The following is a 17794-nucleotide window of genomic DNA, read 5'->3' on the forward strand; positions in this document are numbered from 1 at the left end:
CAGCAACTGCATGGTGGCTCACAACCATCCGTAATGGGATCTGATGCCCTCTTCTGGTGTGTCTGATGATAGCAACAATGTACTCATATACATAAAATAAGTAAGTAAATCTTTTAAAAATAACAATAATAATATTTTATCTCTTATTGTATGATAAGATGAGGAAATTACCACAATTTTTGTATTTGTAAAGACTATTTGTAGCCAATAATTTGACTTATTTTTGAGAAGGTTCTGAGCACTGCTAAGAATGTGTGTCCAATATCAGAAGTGGAATACTCTGGATATGGCTTGTCAATTTAGCTTTGATGTTCCCTTGCTGATTTTTAGTTTGGAAGTTCTATCCAAACTATCTATATGAGAGTGGAGTGTGCTAAGGTCTCTCAGTTATTATTGCATCAGGACAAATACAGTCTTTTATGTCTTTGACTGTGTGCTTTATGAAGCCAGGGTACCTAAGATTCAGTGCATACATGTTTACAATAGATATATTCTCTGGATGAACTGTCTCTTCATTAATATGTAGTGGCCTTCCATGTCTCATCTGACTGGCTTTGGTTTGAAGTCTACTTTATCAGGTATAAAAATGACTATTCCATCTTGTTTGCAGGTTCCATTTGCTTGATGGGTTCACTTCCACCTCTGACTCTCATATTTTGGATGTCTTTCCTAGTTTTGTGAGTTTCTTGGTGACAAAACGTAGTTGGATCTTTCTTTTTTTCAGTCAGCCAGTCAGCCTGTGTCTATAGTTGGTGTATTAAGACCATTTATGGGGCTGGAGAGATGGCTCAGTGGTTAAGAGCACTGACTGCTCTTCCAGAGGTCATGAGTTCAAATCCCAGCAACCACATGGTGGCTCACAACCATCTGTAATGAGATCAGATGCACTCTTCTGGAGTATGAAGATAGCTACAGTGTACTCATCACATATATAAAATAAATAAAAATCTTTTTTAAAAAAGACCATTTATATGTTAGGATATTATTGACAACATTTTGTGCTTTCTGATGATTTTGTTGATCATTTCTCTGATCCACTTGTCTATTTCTATTAGGAGATCTTTTCTCCCTCTCCTGCTGATATAGGATTTTTGCAGATTTGGGGCATTGAAGGGGACAGATTCTTTACTGGGTCTCTGTTGATCTCTTCCCTTCAAGAAATGCTTTCTTTCCTGTTATGCAGACTAGTTTTATGTTAAGATCAGGCTGTAAGCATGCAAGCCTGTAGAGTATTTTCTTAATCAGTGATTGACAGGGAAGGGACCAGACCATTGTAGGTGGTGATATCCCTGGGCTGGTGGTCCTGGATTCTATAAGTAAGCTGAGCAACCATGAGGAGCAACCCCATGGCTTCTGCATCCGATCTCACCTGCACACGCCTGCTCTGTGTGAGTTCCTATCCCAATTTCCTGGATTTTCTTTTTTTTTTTTTTTTTTTTTTTTTTTTTTGGTTTTTTGGAGACAGGGTTTCTCTGTGTAGCCCTGGCTGTCCTGGAACTCACTCTGTAGACCAGGCTGGCCTTGAACTCAGAAATCCACCTGCCTCTGCCTCCCAAGTGCTGGGATTAAAGGCGTGCGCCACCACGCCCGGTTCAGGATTTTCTTTGCTGATGAACTGAGCTATGGAAGTGTAAATCAGATAAAAACCCTTTCCTCCCAACTTGCTTTTTGATCATGGTGTTTCATCACAGTAATAGTAATTCTAAGATAACACCTGTATTCTTGTGGATGAAACCTTGTTTTTTTATTCTGTGTGTAGTGTTCCTTTAATAATTTTCTACAGTAACTTATTGTTGCATTAACTTGTGTTGATCTTCAAATATCTTATTTACCCATAAATTTCTCTATTAAATTAACCTTGCTAGGTATCTTGGTTGACAGTTATTAACTTTCAGGACTTGAAATACACCACTTCCATCTCAAAACTGTGTTATTGGATATTAGGATGGTGACACCTGCTTATTTCCTCATTCTGTTTACTTGAAACACGTGTTCTATCTTTGGATGTAAGGTTGCATCCTGCCTCACATGGTGAGGCTCATTTCCAGGAAGCACAAGTAGATGGGTCCTGTCGTTTAAATCCATCTGCAACTCCGAGTCTTTTAACTGCACAATGGACACCGCTGGTATTCAGAGTTGTTTTTGGAAGATGTATATTATGCTTCTTGTCGTTTTACTGATTTGCAGTAGTTGGTGCCTTTATTTCCATCATTCGCTTACCTGTGGCTGGAACACAGTTTGTTCTTTACTGAAGCATCATAGACACAGTGTTTACCTTTCTTTCAGAATGAAGGTTTCTTTCACATATCTATAGAGCTAGAGGATCATGAATTTCTTTTCCTTTTTTTCTTATTTTGGATTTTTTTTTTATTACTCTGTAAATTCTGACGGTTGTTTTGCGTATAGTAAGCTGGGTTGGCTGTTGTTTTCTGAGCTTGAAAACCAATGTTTCTGATGAGAAATCTCTTTTATGAATATGATCTCTCCCCTGACTCATACTTTATATATGACTTGGTGTTTCTCACTTGCAAGTTTGGTTATATTTTCTTTGTTCTGTATATTTATTATTTTAATTTTAGTATTATGTAGGAAGGCTGACTTCTGGTCTTGTCTATTATGTTTTCGACATGTTGGCTGAATAGACATCATCTCTTTCTCTAGATCTGGGCAATGTTCTGCTATTACTTTTTAATGAAAATGTCTTCTAAGTCTTTTGCATGAAAATGCTTCTCTTCTAAGTCATTGTACTGTTTAGCATCCAAATTGTAATGTTCCCTCTTGAAAGGAAGAAAGGAAGTTTATAAGACTTAGGAAGTAAACAGGAGCTTACAGGTCTCAGAACTGATGGAACTTGCAAGACCCCGTCCTGCCCTCTGTGATACAAACAGTAACACCTGAGAGAAGAAACCCTTCCACTGCAGGGAGTCCCAGGGATGCAACTTTCGTGGGTCATTGCCCAAGCAGAATCGGCTTCTTGGTGACTCAACTGCCCTTGAGTCATCAGACTTCCAGTAAGTGACCCTAGTAAACTCATTGGCTCACTAAGCAAGACTGCGGTGGAAACATTTCTTTGGTCTACAGTGCCCTACCAGGAGTACATAGGCATGAATTCAAGTCTCTTAGAAAGAATCACACAGCATGAATCACAGGTTGATTTTCATGGTGCCTTATAGATCTCACATGTTTCATTCATATGGTTTTATTAATTTATCTTCGTAGTTAACTGAATGCTCCTTCTCCCATATGTTGTTTTCAAACCCTGATAGTCTGTCTTCCACAAATCCAGAGGTTTTTATTTAACTTCTTGAATTTTTCATTTCTAGTTTGTTTGTTTTACTATTTTTATCTCTTTATTGAATTCAACCTTCATATCCTATATTGACTTCCTTATTTCATTCATCCTTTTTTGTTATCCTGGGATTTATTTAGGAATTTGTGTCCTCTTTGATTTCTTTGAACATATTTATAATCAGTCTTTCGAATTCCTTGTCTAGGATGTCATCTAATCTTCTTTCATTGGGAGGTCATTTAATAGGGATTAGTAATTTCTGGAATAGTAAGATTGCCTTGGTTTTTGCTTGCTTCTTTTGTTTTTTGTTTGGAGGGTGGGGGTGGTCTGTGTGTATGTGTGTTTGTGTGTGTGTGTGTGTTTTGTATTGAGACTTGCACACCTGGAGTTGGCCACTGAATGAATTTTTTTAATTATAATTATTTTAGTGACCCTGGATGCACTGCTCAAGACAGATTGTGTTGAGGTAAGGTTGAGGCGACCCCTATCTGCCATCCTCTGCACGAAGCCAGACTAGGATGCCAGACTCCATTCCTAGTACTCCCCTAAGAGTAGAATAATTTAAAAAGTCCAGTTACTCAAATCAAAACAATCCCCTCTTAACCACTCAACATTTTAAGAAGTCAAGGAAGAATGACAGAACCTTGCACAATAAGAGCCTAAGGCAGTAGCTTCAACCTGTGTGTGGGTCAAGACATCTTTGGGGGTTGAATGATGACCCTCAGAAAACACAGTCACTGACATTCCAATTCACAACAGGAGCAAATTATAGTTATGAATTTGTAATGAAATAACTTTATGGTTGTGGGTGTCACTGCAACATGAAGAATTGTCTTAAAGGACCACACAGCTTTAGAAAGATTGAGTACCACTGTCCTAAGGTAGGAATGTGAAGAAAAAAAGAGTGAGGGGTGAGTTGAGAGTGGGAGAAAAAAAACAGAAGGCAGAAAACAGTGGGGGAAAAAAGAGGGAGAGATGAGGAAACTTTGACCAAAGGTTGAATAATGAGTAGGAGGTTTGAAAATGCAATCCAATAGCCTAAAACAATCCCAGCTCTGAGACATCCACAACACGTGGACACCACAAACCAAGATAGCTCATGGTCTGGAGAAAAGCTTATCAAGGAGGGTAAGGGAAAGAATGAATGCATGAATAGCGAAAGGGTAAAGATGAGAGGGTACAGAGAGAACAGAACAGGACACTAACAATGAATACTAAGTAGAAGATGAATAACCGTGCAGAGGAGAGAGCTGGGTGGAGGGGCTCCGTCTGGATGGTTTGTCTCCTTGCCACTCCAGCCACAACCCCACCTGCTCCTTCTGTGGCTCCCAGATGCCTGTCCTGCCCCTGGGCAGTCTTTTGCACAGATGTTTTGTGGATGTCCTTCAAGATAATCGGGTTGGAAATGCTGTTCTCCACGGTAGGTGGTCCTTTGCAGGGCTGGATCACAAACGCTGGCACTATCTTTCTTTATAGATTTAAAGTGGAAATCTGTACCACCGTTTCATACCCTCTGGGCAATTCTTTCTGGTGTCAGGTACACTACCAGGAACCTGTATCTGTGTTTTCCAAATGATGCTGGTTCCATCCAGGTTTCTGTCTCACTGAATACTGCACAGTTTCTTCCCCATAATTTAGAGTTATTCTGGTCAGGTTTTAGCAGGTAATAGTGCATTTGCTCTGAGTTTCCTAAGAGTGAAGGGCACTGGGGGCCCGGGACCAATATGGATTTGTTAAAAAAAAATAAATAAATAACTCAGTGTGGCCCTGTTTATGTGCTTGATTACCTTTTAATGGCATTTTGCTGCGATTCAGGCAGAAGGCTGGGAGAGAAGTTTTTCACTTACAGCCCAAACTGTCCCTTCTTTCCTCCTTTTCCTTTTCCTTCCTCCCTTTAAAATGTCTGTTACTGAGAGTAGAGAATTCCTGAAGCTGTCTGTCACCTGGTCACTTCCTGTCTCTGGGAGGGGAGAACTCCCTCGACCATACCAACCCCTCCAGGAAGGACTCCAGATAATTTTTTTCTGTTCTGCTTTGCAGCAGTTTCTATTTTGCTTTGATACTAAGCTAGAAAAGTTTGGCCGTCAGCCACCTATTCCGATAGCTGTTATCAAACTGAACCATTTATTCTCTAGAGATTGTAGCAGACTATGTTGGCTTGTTATCTAGGAACTGCAATAATAAATCTCCAGCAGACGTTTCTTTAACAGAAATAACAAGCTAATTCTAGCATACTTTCAAATTCACTAATTCCAAATAATTTCAAAAAGGAAAGACAAATCTAGACAATTTACCATATCCGGTTTCAAAACTTGCTACAGGGCCAAGCATGATGGAACAAGCCTGTGAAACCTGCTCTTTGGAGACAAAGACAGGGGGTCACAGTCAGGTTAGTCCAGGCTATATAGTGAGACCCTGTCTTAAACACAAGCACAAAGAAACAACACCCACTCACATTACTACAGTAAACTAGATAGTTGGGAAAAGGGCCTTAGCCAGTCACCATCTTGAGTAAATGAAGACAGACAAAAGTTAATATACTACATACTTTAAACTACAAGCACACAGCTGCCTCTATAATGTCACGAAGCCAACCTCAGTGACTGCAGGGAAGCTAGAAGGGTGAGAGCAGGTGTGGATGGCAGAGTGAGGGGAAAGAGCAAAGATTCAGTTATCTTGATTAGAGCAATTGTTTTAAAGGTGAATATCTGTCAAAATCCCTGAAACTGTATACTTGTGAGGATTCTCCAGTAGGTAGACTGTATCTTTGTGCAGCTTACTGCTTAGAAATCATGCCATTACTCAAAAGTGTAAACAGGAAAAGAGCAAATTGTAAACATTTATATTTGAATGCTTTAAAAAAAAAAAGACTATCTCCTTAATTTCATCTAATACAAATCTGTAAAAAGACTTACTTTGTCTGAAGTCTTCAGTAGCAAATAACCCTTACAATAGACTCTTAATATCTCGTTTACTCCCAAACTCAAGACCAACAGCTCTCTATTCTGAAATTAGCTAGATAAACTCCATTGCACATTCTCACCTAATTGTGGTTAAAGTTTGTCCAAAACAAGCTGTCCTGGCTCAGGGTGGCCGAGATGGTCAACGATGGCAGTAATTCCCTGCACTCTGAGCTTTTGCCCTCCCCACAGCCATCTTAATTCCTCACCCTTGTTTCCATCTATGCCCGCTTTATCGCGATTCCCCGAAGCCTAGTCCACCTACGTCTACTAGAAGTTTTCTAGTTCCTCTTCAATCCATGCTCGTTTCACCTAAATAAATGTCCCTTTAGCTCAAGCTTACAGCTACAGAAGCCCGTCAACTACTCCAGCCTCGATCACGCGTCAGCCCTGTGTTTGACACAACTTTTGTGAAACTGGAACCCACCAAAGAGGATGAGAGAATGAGAACACTGGTTCAGCTAATTATCTGAGTCTTGCCAGAGTCCAAAGGGATTCACCTGCACCCCATCCACAGCCCCTGCTTACCTGCCTGGTTCCGGAGGCTCAGTACTTCTCCCAGCTGATGATGGACCAGATACCCCAGAGACTGCCAACACTCAAGGAGGCCCAGGCAGGCTCTACCAGCTAAATAGGGAGGGAAGGACCGGTGCCCGTGTTGCTTAGCAACAAACCTCGCCTCGAGGAGGTTCCGGTTCCAACACCTGAGCTCCGGCACACGCTCCACTCCCAACCCCGTCACAGTGGATTGCCTAAGGCTTAGTGTCCAGAAATCAGTTCTAGGACCTGGTTCCAGCGGCTTAACCCTTCATGAGAGGTCTCAGTTCAATGGATGGTGGAAATGGGTCCCAAGAGGCAGTCTGGTCACGCATCACCTACAACAGCTGCTTTTCCCAGAATGGCCAACTGCCCAGCTTAATGAAGCATTTATAACACCTTTCCTTGTACAGACATACGATCATTTGTTTTTAGAGGAGTATGTCTATATTTCCTGTCAGTGTGCTGCCATGTTGCTCACCATGACCTCAGCTCTAGAGATTTGAACTCTGAGGCATGAGAGTCAAGTTTCTGGAGCACTGCAATATTCAGTTTTTCTGATGTGATCTACGAAACAATTGGCCTTATCTATTAAAGTTGAATGTACACATACTTAATATCCACCAGCTTAGCTAAGTATAGCAAGAGACACATACAGAATATATAGACTCTTTAGGAAAAGAGCAGAATGTTACCATTTATATTTCAATCTTTTAAAACTTAGTCATTTTGTCTATCTAGCTAAAAATTGAAAACAATCCAAATGTTCATTAAAAGCAAAATTCGCAAAATGTGTGGTCATAAATCGCAACAGCTTATACAAAGGAAATGAATCCAGTTCCACACTGAGGGACATCAACACAGAATCTCATACATGCAATGTGGGGCAAAGAAGCTAGACAGAGAAGCTAGACATGTTATCTGAGTCCATTATATAGAGCTCAAATTCCAGATCAGCATAAACAGCCACTTACAGATGCACACTCAGTTGACATTACAAATAACCACAAAAATACAGTCTCCACAGAAGCCTGCATGACTAGTTTTATATCACCTGACAGAAGCTAGAGTCACTGGAGAGGAGAAAGGCTCAGTTGAGAAATGCCTCCAAGAGATGGGGCTGACTGCAGCCTATAGGGCATTTTCTTTTTCTTTTTTAAAATCAGTTATGTAGCATTATCTAGCATTTTCTTTTTTAAAATTTATTTTATGTATGTGAGTACATGATAGCTATCTTCAGACAGACCAGAAGAGGGCATCAGATTCCATTATAGATGGTTGTAAGCCACCATGTGGTTGCTGGGAATTGAACTTAGGACCTCTGGAAGAGCAGTCAGTGCTTTTAACCGCTGAGCCATCCCACTAGCCCCTAGGGCATTTTTTTAATTAGTGTTTGATGTGGGAGGCTGGTACTTGGTCTGGTGGCCCTGAGTTCTATAAGAAAGAAGGCAGAACAAGACAGAAAGCAGCTCCCCTCCATGGCTTCTGCATCAGCTCCTGCCGCCAGGTTCCTGCCCTGTTCCAGCTCCTGTCCCGACTTCCTTTTATGATAATCAGTGATGTGGAAAAATAAACTAAATGAACCCTTTCCTCCCACATTGCTTTGGTTGTAGTGTTTCATCACAGCAATACAATCCCTAAGTCAGTGGTCATCTTGGGGGAGAGAAAGTAAATTCAAATAAGTGAGTGGTACCTTAGGAGCCTTGGGGAGAGGTGGGGTTGTAATGCTCTGTTTTAGATTAGTTGGTAGCTCTTTGGTGCGTGTGTGTGTGTGTGTGTGTGTGTGTGTGTGTGTGTGATAAGCTTTGCATTCTGATTGCTTCACTTACTTTTAAAGGAAGAAAAAGAATAAGAGAAGACAATTTGACGGTGTGAGTTGAAGTGCTTTGTTTAATTCCTGCCATTTAGACTCTCAAATGCTTGTTACCCTTCCACTCTCTGCCAACTCACCCTCTTCAAATGCTCAAGTGACTTCAAAGTCATCCCGGCTGAGCACCTCTAAAGATCCGTGATGAAGTTCCAGACCTGGAAGGGGGCTTCGCCAAGTGGCCATATGCTAGGAGAGAAGAATGCTCTATAGGTTCCAACTCTGTGGGACGAGCCCAGAAACAGCCCAATCATGCCAGTGTCCTCTGGCCGTCCCAGGACTTGGAAGAAGAACCTCCATTCCCTAAACGTAGGTTGTGTGTTTCTTCATCCTCACCTACACGATGGGATAATGATTCTACCTTGCAGGTTTGTTTCACTTCCTCACAGGACACATTCACAATGATTGCTGAATGCTCCTAAGTGAAATCACTCTGCAGAAAATGGCTCTGCATCCCTGAGGCTTCATCACTCTGGACGCCTAAGTCCAGATGCCCCGGGAATGCTCCGTGAGGATAGCTCCACCGTGGGCGTGGAAGGAGCTCCTCTAGGACAACAGTAAAGCGCTTTTCTGGACTTCCCATCAGTTTCCACACCTCCCAAGTATTCAGGTGGTCAGGCCATAAGAAAACACAATCCATGAGCTAAGTACTATTATTTCCATTTAATAAGTAAGTCATTGATGGTCAAAGAGACAACAGTTTCACGGGAGTCCTTACCTGGTCCTGTGCTAGGAATGCCTATTCTAGGTCTACTTTTACCAAAAGAAAGAGAGACAGAAAGGTAGGAGAGTTAGTTATTTTGTCATAGTTATTTTTATACTGCTTAAAAGATTTCATGATCAAGGCAACTTATAAAAGAAAGTATTTACTTAGGGGCTTGCTTACAGTTTTTGAGGGTGGAGCCTTGACCATCATAGCAGGCAGGCAATATGACAGCAGGCAGGCAATATGACAGCAGGCAGGCAATATGACAGCAGGCAGGCAATATGACAGAAGGCAGGCAATATGACAGCAGTCAGGCAATATGACAGCAGGCAAGCAGGTATGGTGCTGGAGAAGTCGCTGAGAGTTTATATCTCATCTAAAGATTAGAGGGGGGGGGGAAACAGAGAGACAGAGACAAAGACAGGGAGACAGAGTGTGGCAGAGAGGGACAGAGACACTGAGGCTAGCCTGGGCTTTTGAAACCCCAAAGCCCACTTCCAGGGACATATCTTCTGCAACAAGGAGATATCTCCCAAAATAGTTCTACCAACCAGGGACCAAGCATTCAAATATCTGAGCCTGTGAGAGACATTCTCATTTAAACAACCACAGTGATGTTGATTATTGATCTAAAATCCAAAGTAATTTCATATTCATTCTGTGGTATTTCAAATTAAAATAAACTTGGATTTATCTAAAAGAGAAGGAATTTGACTCAGCAGAACAGAATAAAAAATTATTCAAGCAGGCAATGAAATTCTGTGATATTATCAAATCCTTGTGACTCACCAATGTCTACCCACTAATTCTCTTGTCATGACTTTTGAAGTCACCTCTGGTATACACAGGAAGTAATGGTAACTCACATGTTGGTTTGCTTGGCCCAGGGAGTGGCACTATTAGGAGGTGTAACCTTGCTGGAGTAGGTGTGGCACTAGGGGCGTGGGCTTTGAGACCCTCATCCTAGTTTCTGGGAAGCCAGTCTTCTTACTCATGAAGACCAAGCTTATAAAGGAAAAAATATAAAGGGGGCACCAGGAGGTGAATGGAGTTGACTTCTGTGTCCGCGTATACTAAATTGAATCAAGGGAGTGGTGACCTTGAGGCAAGATCCCACCTAGCTAAAATTAGGTCAAGGCAAGGCAGTACAAGCCTTTAATCCCAGGAGGCAAAAGCAAGCAGTTCTCTGAGTTCAAGGCCAACCTAGGACAGAGAAGTATCTACATGAAGCAAAAAGCTTAAATCCAGGTGTGGTGGTGCATACTTTTAAGCATTCAAGACACAGAGGCATACAGATCTCTGAGTTCAAGGTTAATCTACAGAGCAAGTTCCAGGACAGCCAAGCTTAGGCAGTGAAGGAGTTGGAAAACAGAACGTGATAAAGTAATAGTAATAGTATAGTAATAGTAATAGTCTTCTCCCACATGTATTGTGGGAGGGGGAGGGGATTCAAGCCCAGCAAGCAACAGAACTCAGCAGTTTCAGCCATTTGGCTCTGGTTTTAGAGTCAAGAATAGAAGGGACTCCTGGGAAAATTAATGCGGGTTAGCTGGAGCTAAGAAATTAGTGGTGATTAAGAAGAGACCAGTATCACTGAGATGAAATCTTCTGGGGACTTTTTTCTGAGAGCACAAAGAAGCTGTCTTCCAGAGATAGCCTCATGCTGCAGCTATACTTGATAATCTGTAAGAGTCACCCAGGTGTTACTGGCTTTGAAGGCATGAAGACATCATGAAGAACAGCTGAGGATTGGCACTGAGAGAGGTCATGGAAGGTCATTGGTAAAGGTGTAGCCCCAGTTACAGTTAACAGCCCAGATCTGAAGGCGGTCATGCAAAGAATTTGAGGCTTGACACTATGAAGAGAGCCAATGAGAGGTTATTGGTGACACCTAGTTGCACCAGAAGACCACAGTGTATTGGAGATGCCAGTACCATAGGATGACCACCAAGAACAGCAGTGGCAGTGGAGTGGATCAGCTTGAGCTTAGACTGCTACCGAGGGCAGAACTGGAGAAGTGACACCGGCTCTTTGAAGGAACCCACAAGATCATGTGTAGATCCCAGACATTGAAACAAGAAGCTGTAATATTGAAGTTACTTTGGAAACCCCAAGATGTTCAAGATGCCAGAACTGTGAGCTATCTGTTGAGAAAATCTGCTAATAAGGAGTAGAATCATCCCAGGAGAAAGAAGTTTGTTGCAGTCAACAAAGATGAAAAAGGAATTGGAGATTTAAAGACCACTTTGATATCAAACATGGAGATGCAGAGTTTGGAGTTTGCCCAGCTGGTTTCCTGTCTTGCTTGGGAATTACAGTGAAGTGATTGAGTGAATCTCAAGAGACCTTGAACTTTGGACTTTTAACATTGTTAAGACTGCTATGGGGGATTTAGAGGTTGGACTGAATGTACTTTTTATTATGCTATGCATATGTATGGTCCCCATGAACTCATGCATTTAAATAAGCCTATGAGGACCAGGGAGTGGAATACGATGGTTTGTATATGCTTGGCCCAGGGCGTGGCACTATTAGGAGGTATAGCCTTGTTAGAGTAAGTGTGTCACTGTGGTCATAGGCTCTGAGACCCTCATCCTATCTGCCTGGAATCCAGTCTTCTGCAAGTTACCTTCAGAACAAGAGGTAGAACTCTCAGTTCCTCCAGCTCCCTGTCTGCCTAGATAGTGCCATGCTCCTGCCTTGATGATAATGGACTGAATCTCAGAACTTGTAAGCTAAACCCATCTAAATGTCATCCTTATAAGAGTTGCCTTAGTCATGGTGTCCCTTCACAGCAGTAAAACCCTAACTAATACAACTCATTTCCATCACATCTCAGCTTCCATACCTCCAAAGTGCCTCAAGAGAAGAAAGGCCAAATGCAGTTCTCCAGGCAGAACACGGGTTCTTCATAATTAGAGACTGCCCAAAGTTTAAAAGATTTGGAAAATAAAGGTGTATCTTTATATTCTGCACATACACACACACACACACACACACACACACACACACACACATTTCAACTGGACGAAAGATTTTGATTTGTGCAGTGAAGACTTGTAAACATTAAGCTACAGAAACCATGAAGTTCTAATTCTATGTAGTTAAATAAACAAAATTATGATGCAAATAAGAATCTGGTGAAAATCTACAATGTTTATGGCAGAAACAAAATCACAGATGAGTCTGTGAGGCATAGGTTAGTGGCAGAGCACTTATCTTGCATACACAAGTCCCTAGGGCCAATTCCCAGCACTATAAAGTAATGCCGTAGATGAAAAGTAGACCAATGCTACTTTTCTAGCCTTGTTAGAGAAAGTGTGTCACTGTAGTCATAGGCTTTAAGACCCTTATCCTATCTGCCTGGAATCCAGTCTTCTGCAAGTTACCTTCAGAACAAGAGGTAGAACTCTCAGCTCCTCCAGCTCCCTATCTGCCTAGATACTGCCATGCTCCTGCCTTGATGATAATAGACTGAATCTCAGAACTTGTAAGCTAAACCCATCTAAATGTCATCCTTATAAGAGTTGCCTTAGTCATGGTGTCCCTTCACAGCAGTAAAACCCTAACTAATACAACAACCAAATGTTTTCAAGGATAAAAAAAAGTGTGAACAGTCCGTTACACAATGAAGAAATACTTATAATATCACCAACCTAGCATTAGTTAATACTGAATTGTTTTCAAGTCATGGGCGTAAAGAATTGAACTCTAGATAAAACTAAATATTGTGGAAATGAAGAAGCCAACGATGCTAGGTCTTTCTCAATATGTAAAGGCATAAGCACTTCCTATTCGCTGGACTTAGTTCACAGTCTGGTTATATTAATACAACTTAGCAAAAGTCTCCGTCCTTGCTTGACAGCAAGGTCAGTTCAGCCAAGGTCAAAACAATCTTGGATAGTATTATTATTTAGTTTGGGCTGTAATTATTTTAGTGAAGATGTAAAATGCATTTCACCAAATTCAAGCAATGGGTATAAAGCAGATTATCTCCAAATTTGCTCTGATGCTAGACCCAGAGGCAGCCTTGCCTTCAAAGGCACAACCACCCTAGAAGCTCCATGCCTCCACCTCAAGACAGCACAAGGAACAGGCGGAAACCCTATGAGTTTCAATATTCAAAGGATGACCCAGGAAATAACTGAAGACTGCTTTTTCTCTCCTGTCAGGTCTGCAGAGGAAACAGTAAGCTGCTCACAGGAAAGAGAAGTAGCATGGGGGGAAGACAAGAGTCAAAGAAATTGACTCTGGCATGGCTGTGAATGGAATGAGAGAGGGTCACCTGATATCTACAAACACTAGGGCTTAGAAGCATACATTGAGAGCTAAACTGAAAGAGAGGCTTCCCAGTTGGGAGACAACAGAGGACAAAGCCACAGAAGTAACCATTGCCCCTCATTGGCCAAATCCAACTGGGAGCCCAAAAGACAGGAAAACCACACAGCATGCCCCACTGAGGTCAGCTTCCAGAAGCATCCAGAAGAATCTCTGCCCATTCGTTTTCTATACTGTTATCCTCCCCACCTCACCCCACCCCCATGGAAATAAATGCATATACCATGAGACAGTTTCTACTCCCTAAGGTCCACCCTAGACTGTCTGCCTTCTCCAGTCTTCTCCCACAACACTGGTCACCATGTTGACCAATCCTTTCCTAGATCTTGAACTCTGAGGTGGTTCTAACAACAGACCTTAGCAAGCCAGTCACCTCTTCCCCAGGGTGCCTCAGAAGTCTGGCGCCTGGTCTGATCTCAGTGTTCTTAGGTAAGATAAAAATAGCAGGCATGGAGCAGAGGGAAACCTCTGAGTAAAGCGAACCATTGAAAAGAAAAGATACACGCAAGCAGGTGTACTTGGCTGAGAATTAAAGGTTTATTTTTCTTGGAGGTAGGAGCTGACATCTAGCATTCCCCCATACACTGCAGTCCTCCAAAGGGCTTTGATAGTTCCAAGCATGGTAATGCAGTGGGAATTTTACTGAGTTTGAGGTCAGAACCATTCTTTTTTTCTGAAGGTAGGTATGTAAGACAGTTGTACCGGCTTTGTAGCCTAAACATTGAGCTTAGAGAACCAATGGTTGCTGCTTAGAAAAACCAATGGTTGGTGCTTAGAAAAACTAACAGCTCTCCCCAAGTAAGCTGTAAAAACAAAACCTGCATTTAACCAGCAATCACTGCTGGAGAGAGACTTCTGTGTGCTGGACCAGTGTCTTCTATTCACCACCCCCAGTACCGACCCAAGAAAAATTAATAAACTTTGAAGATGTGTTGTTTTTCTATTCTCCTGTAAAGGAAATATTTTATCTGTCTCCATTCCAATTACCCAGAGAAGCAGAAGTCAAAAGCTTATTAGAGCCTGCACACAGGACCCTCAGCCCACCCAAGCACTGTCTGAAATTTGTGTGACATTATTCATGAGAGCCCCTCCATCCACAACTGAACTCCAGCCTTTCTAAATTCCCTCAGTGGGAGGGGTTAATCATTCATGAATCTTCACCCAGCAGATGAGACTCTGCCTGAGGAGAGCCTCTTGCGATTTGTTCTTTCCACACACTGTATTGTTTTTCTTAATTAAGCTTTAGGACCCCACTAAGCCTTTTGTACACACAAGGTAATATTTATAATCTTTAGTATTTGAAGAATCCACCGTGAGTCCGGTGTTCCAGCTTCATTTCTGAAGGACTTACACTCCTAGGAAGAAACATTTTTTTTTTTTTTTTGGAATTTAAATCAAATAATCTTAAAGACAGCAAATAAAGATACCTTGTTATAATGACATCTTGGGTTTGGGGATTTTAGAAAATATCTAAGTGGTAGTTCTCTAAATGAATGGTCAACAGGTCCTTCTAACTCTGCCTTGGGAAGGGGAGTGCGGTGAGCGGAAGGACAGGAGGAATGGGTAATGATTGTCTCACCTCAGGTCTCCCTAAGTCCAGGTCCTGAGGGAACCTGGAACCTCCCAGTTCCTCTCCCATTGGCCCTCTTTTCTTATAGAGGTGCCCCTGAATCTAAGCCTCCAACTGGCTTCCTCCAGGGCTTTCACTAGCCCAGGAAGCACTCAGAAAGCAAGCATGCTCCCCACTAGCTGCAATTGATCCCAGCATGGGAAAACAGTTTCTAGAACCCAAGGTAGCAAGAGCACAGCTCTTGAGAAATGTCTTCCCCTTTCTGAATGGGAGCTTAGGGAAGGGAAAATGCATTCCACTTTCCTAGTTGAGTTCTGTTCTGCCCAGAGAGGGAGAAGTCGAGGAAGATTCAGGAAACATGAAGGACCTCCTGTCCAGTCTCCACACAGGAAGGGCATGGCTGGCAGGGATGGTCCAGGCTGGTACCTGGATGGCAAGGCTTCCCTGCCTGCCTGCCTGCCTGCTGCACAGCACAGCACAGCAGCCCAGCCTGCCTGTGCACCTCCGTGAAGCTCTCTCCTACCTTTGTGTCTCCAGTTTGCTCTGCTTCCAGCTGGCATGGGGTGAACTCTAATACGCCCATTTTGACCACTGGGAAAAGTGAGGCTCACAGGGAGGCAGCCTCCTGCAGAATCTACATTGGCATTTATGTCTGATTCCAGCCTTCAGTCGCTGACTTGCTTCAGTTGCCACCTTTGATGATAGTGCCAGTGAAAAATGAAAAGCAGAAGACATTTTGCTTGGAATTTACCAGGACACAGGGACCACAAAACTAAATATTCAGCAGGAAGGTGGGAAATCTTCATGTACCAATGCTTCTAGGACTTCCCTTTCCATAAAGGTGCTTTTCAACCTGCTTCACTCCACCCACAACAGTTGGTCCCTCCTAGGTTCACAAGGGTCCCTAGGTCTTGGAATAGAAACAGGTCACACCAGTCCCCGGTGCTTTTTTCCCTGAGATAGCAGCAGGATGCTCAGGTCCAGACTTCCCCCCCTGCACATCCTCAGCTAGCAGCTGAATCTTCACACACACTCTCTAGCCCTCAGTTCTTCCCTGGTCTCTTGTGAGGGAGACCTACCTCATCCCCATTCCAGCACCTGCGGGGGTTTTAGAAGCCCCGGCTCCAGTGTAAACTGACCTTCAACCTCCTCACTGGGCTTTATTTATTGAAACCATTTCTCTCAGTGGGAGGTGCTGAGGTGGTCATAGGGAGGTCAGAGGGAATCCAAGATTCACAATAGAAGGTATTTTTGGCTTGGTGAGAGGAGGGGAGTTGGATAAGCCGAGTACAACCAGCAAACTGACTGCACCTTCAAAAACATCTGCAGGAAAACAAATTTACATCAGACCTGCTGGACCCTATCAGTATATAGTGAGTCTGGTTGTACCCGAGCTTCAAGCAGTTCTTCCTCGATTGAGCAGCACAGATACCTAGAGGGGACACAGAACACCAGATGTGTCAGGGGAGTGGCAGAACCCTCAGAAGAGGAGGCAGTGCTGTGCTCTCATAAGAAGCCCCCCCACACACACAATGCCTATTTGCATGGCAAATAAAATTTGGTGAGGAAAAAATTAAGTTGAGGACTCTCTGGTTGGTGATTGGTGTTTCTTTAAGAAAAGTCATTACGGGAAGATGGATAGAACACAATACTTTGTATTCTCCTAGTGGTGGGAGTATAGAGGCTGATTTCTGATAACGCCTGCCCCCTTTACTGAGGCCCACCGAGAAAAAGGAACAAGGGAGGATCCTGAAGGAGACCGCCACTAAACAAACTGGGCTAGGCAGCCCTGGAGACTCAGGCGCCAGCCAGGGCAGGGTGGGACCCAGCGGACAGCAAGTGAGCTCTATACCCTGTGTAACCTCAGACTCAGAAATCTGCTCGGCTTTATTTATTTGCCAGTTTAAACACATTATTTAAACCCCGACCTTTCCCTGTACTGCTGTGAGTAAAACGTTTGTGCTTGTTGGGAAATTGATGAGGTTAACTTTTAATCAATATCTTCTATTGTTATATGCTATTGCCACAGCCTTTTCACAATGAGGAAAGGCGAAATATTTGTTTGGGCCATACATCAACCAACCTATATCAGCTATGATTCTATCGGTGTTCAGAGAGCTAGAAAGGGGGAACACTTAGTTTTGATATAACCTGATGGTTTAGTTTGAGACCCAGGTTCGAGAGGCTTGAAGCCCCTCTGACCGTTCTGGATCCCCTTTCCAAATTCAGGAACCTCTCCCTCCTGAAGCCAGCCAGGCCAGTCTCAGGATTGGTTAATTCTGCTTCAGGATCTCCTCTGAAGGAACTCTGGGAGCTGCTTGTGACCATCAGGGGAAACAAGCAAGAAAGAATTGGGTGAGGGCAATTTGTTGTACAGGGATGTTAAGGGCATAGCAGGTCACCAGCAGGACATGGAGCTAAAGGCGAATGCTCTGTTACTTGGGGAAAGCCTAAGGTCTCATTTTGGGGAGCTGCTTTGGATTGCCACCACTCATAATGTCTAACAGTGGGCAGACATTTCCTTTTT

This window comes from Apodemus sylvaticus, chromosome 6 (genome assembly GCF_947179515.1).
Source record: "Apodemus sylvaticus chromosome 6, mApoSyl1.1, whole genome shotgun sequence".
In the NCBI taxonomy this organism is placed as follows: Eukaryota; Metazoa; Chordata; class Mammalia; order Rodentia; family Muridae; genus Apodemus; species Apodemus sylvaticus.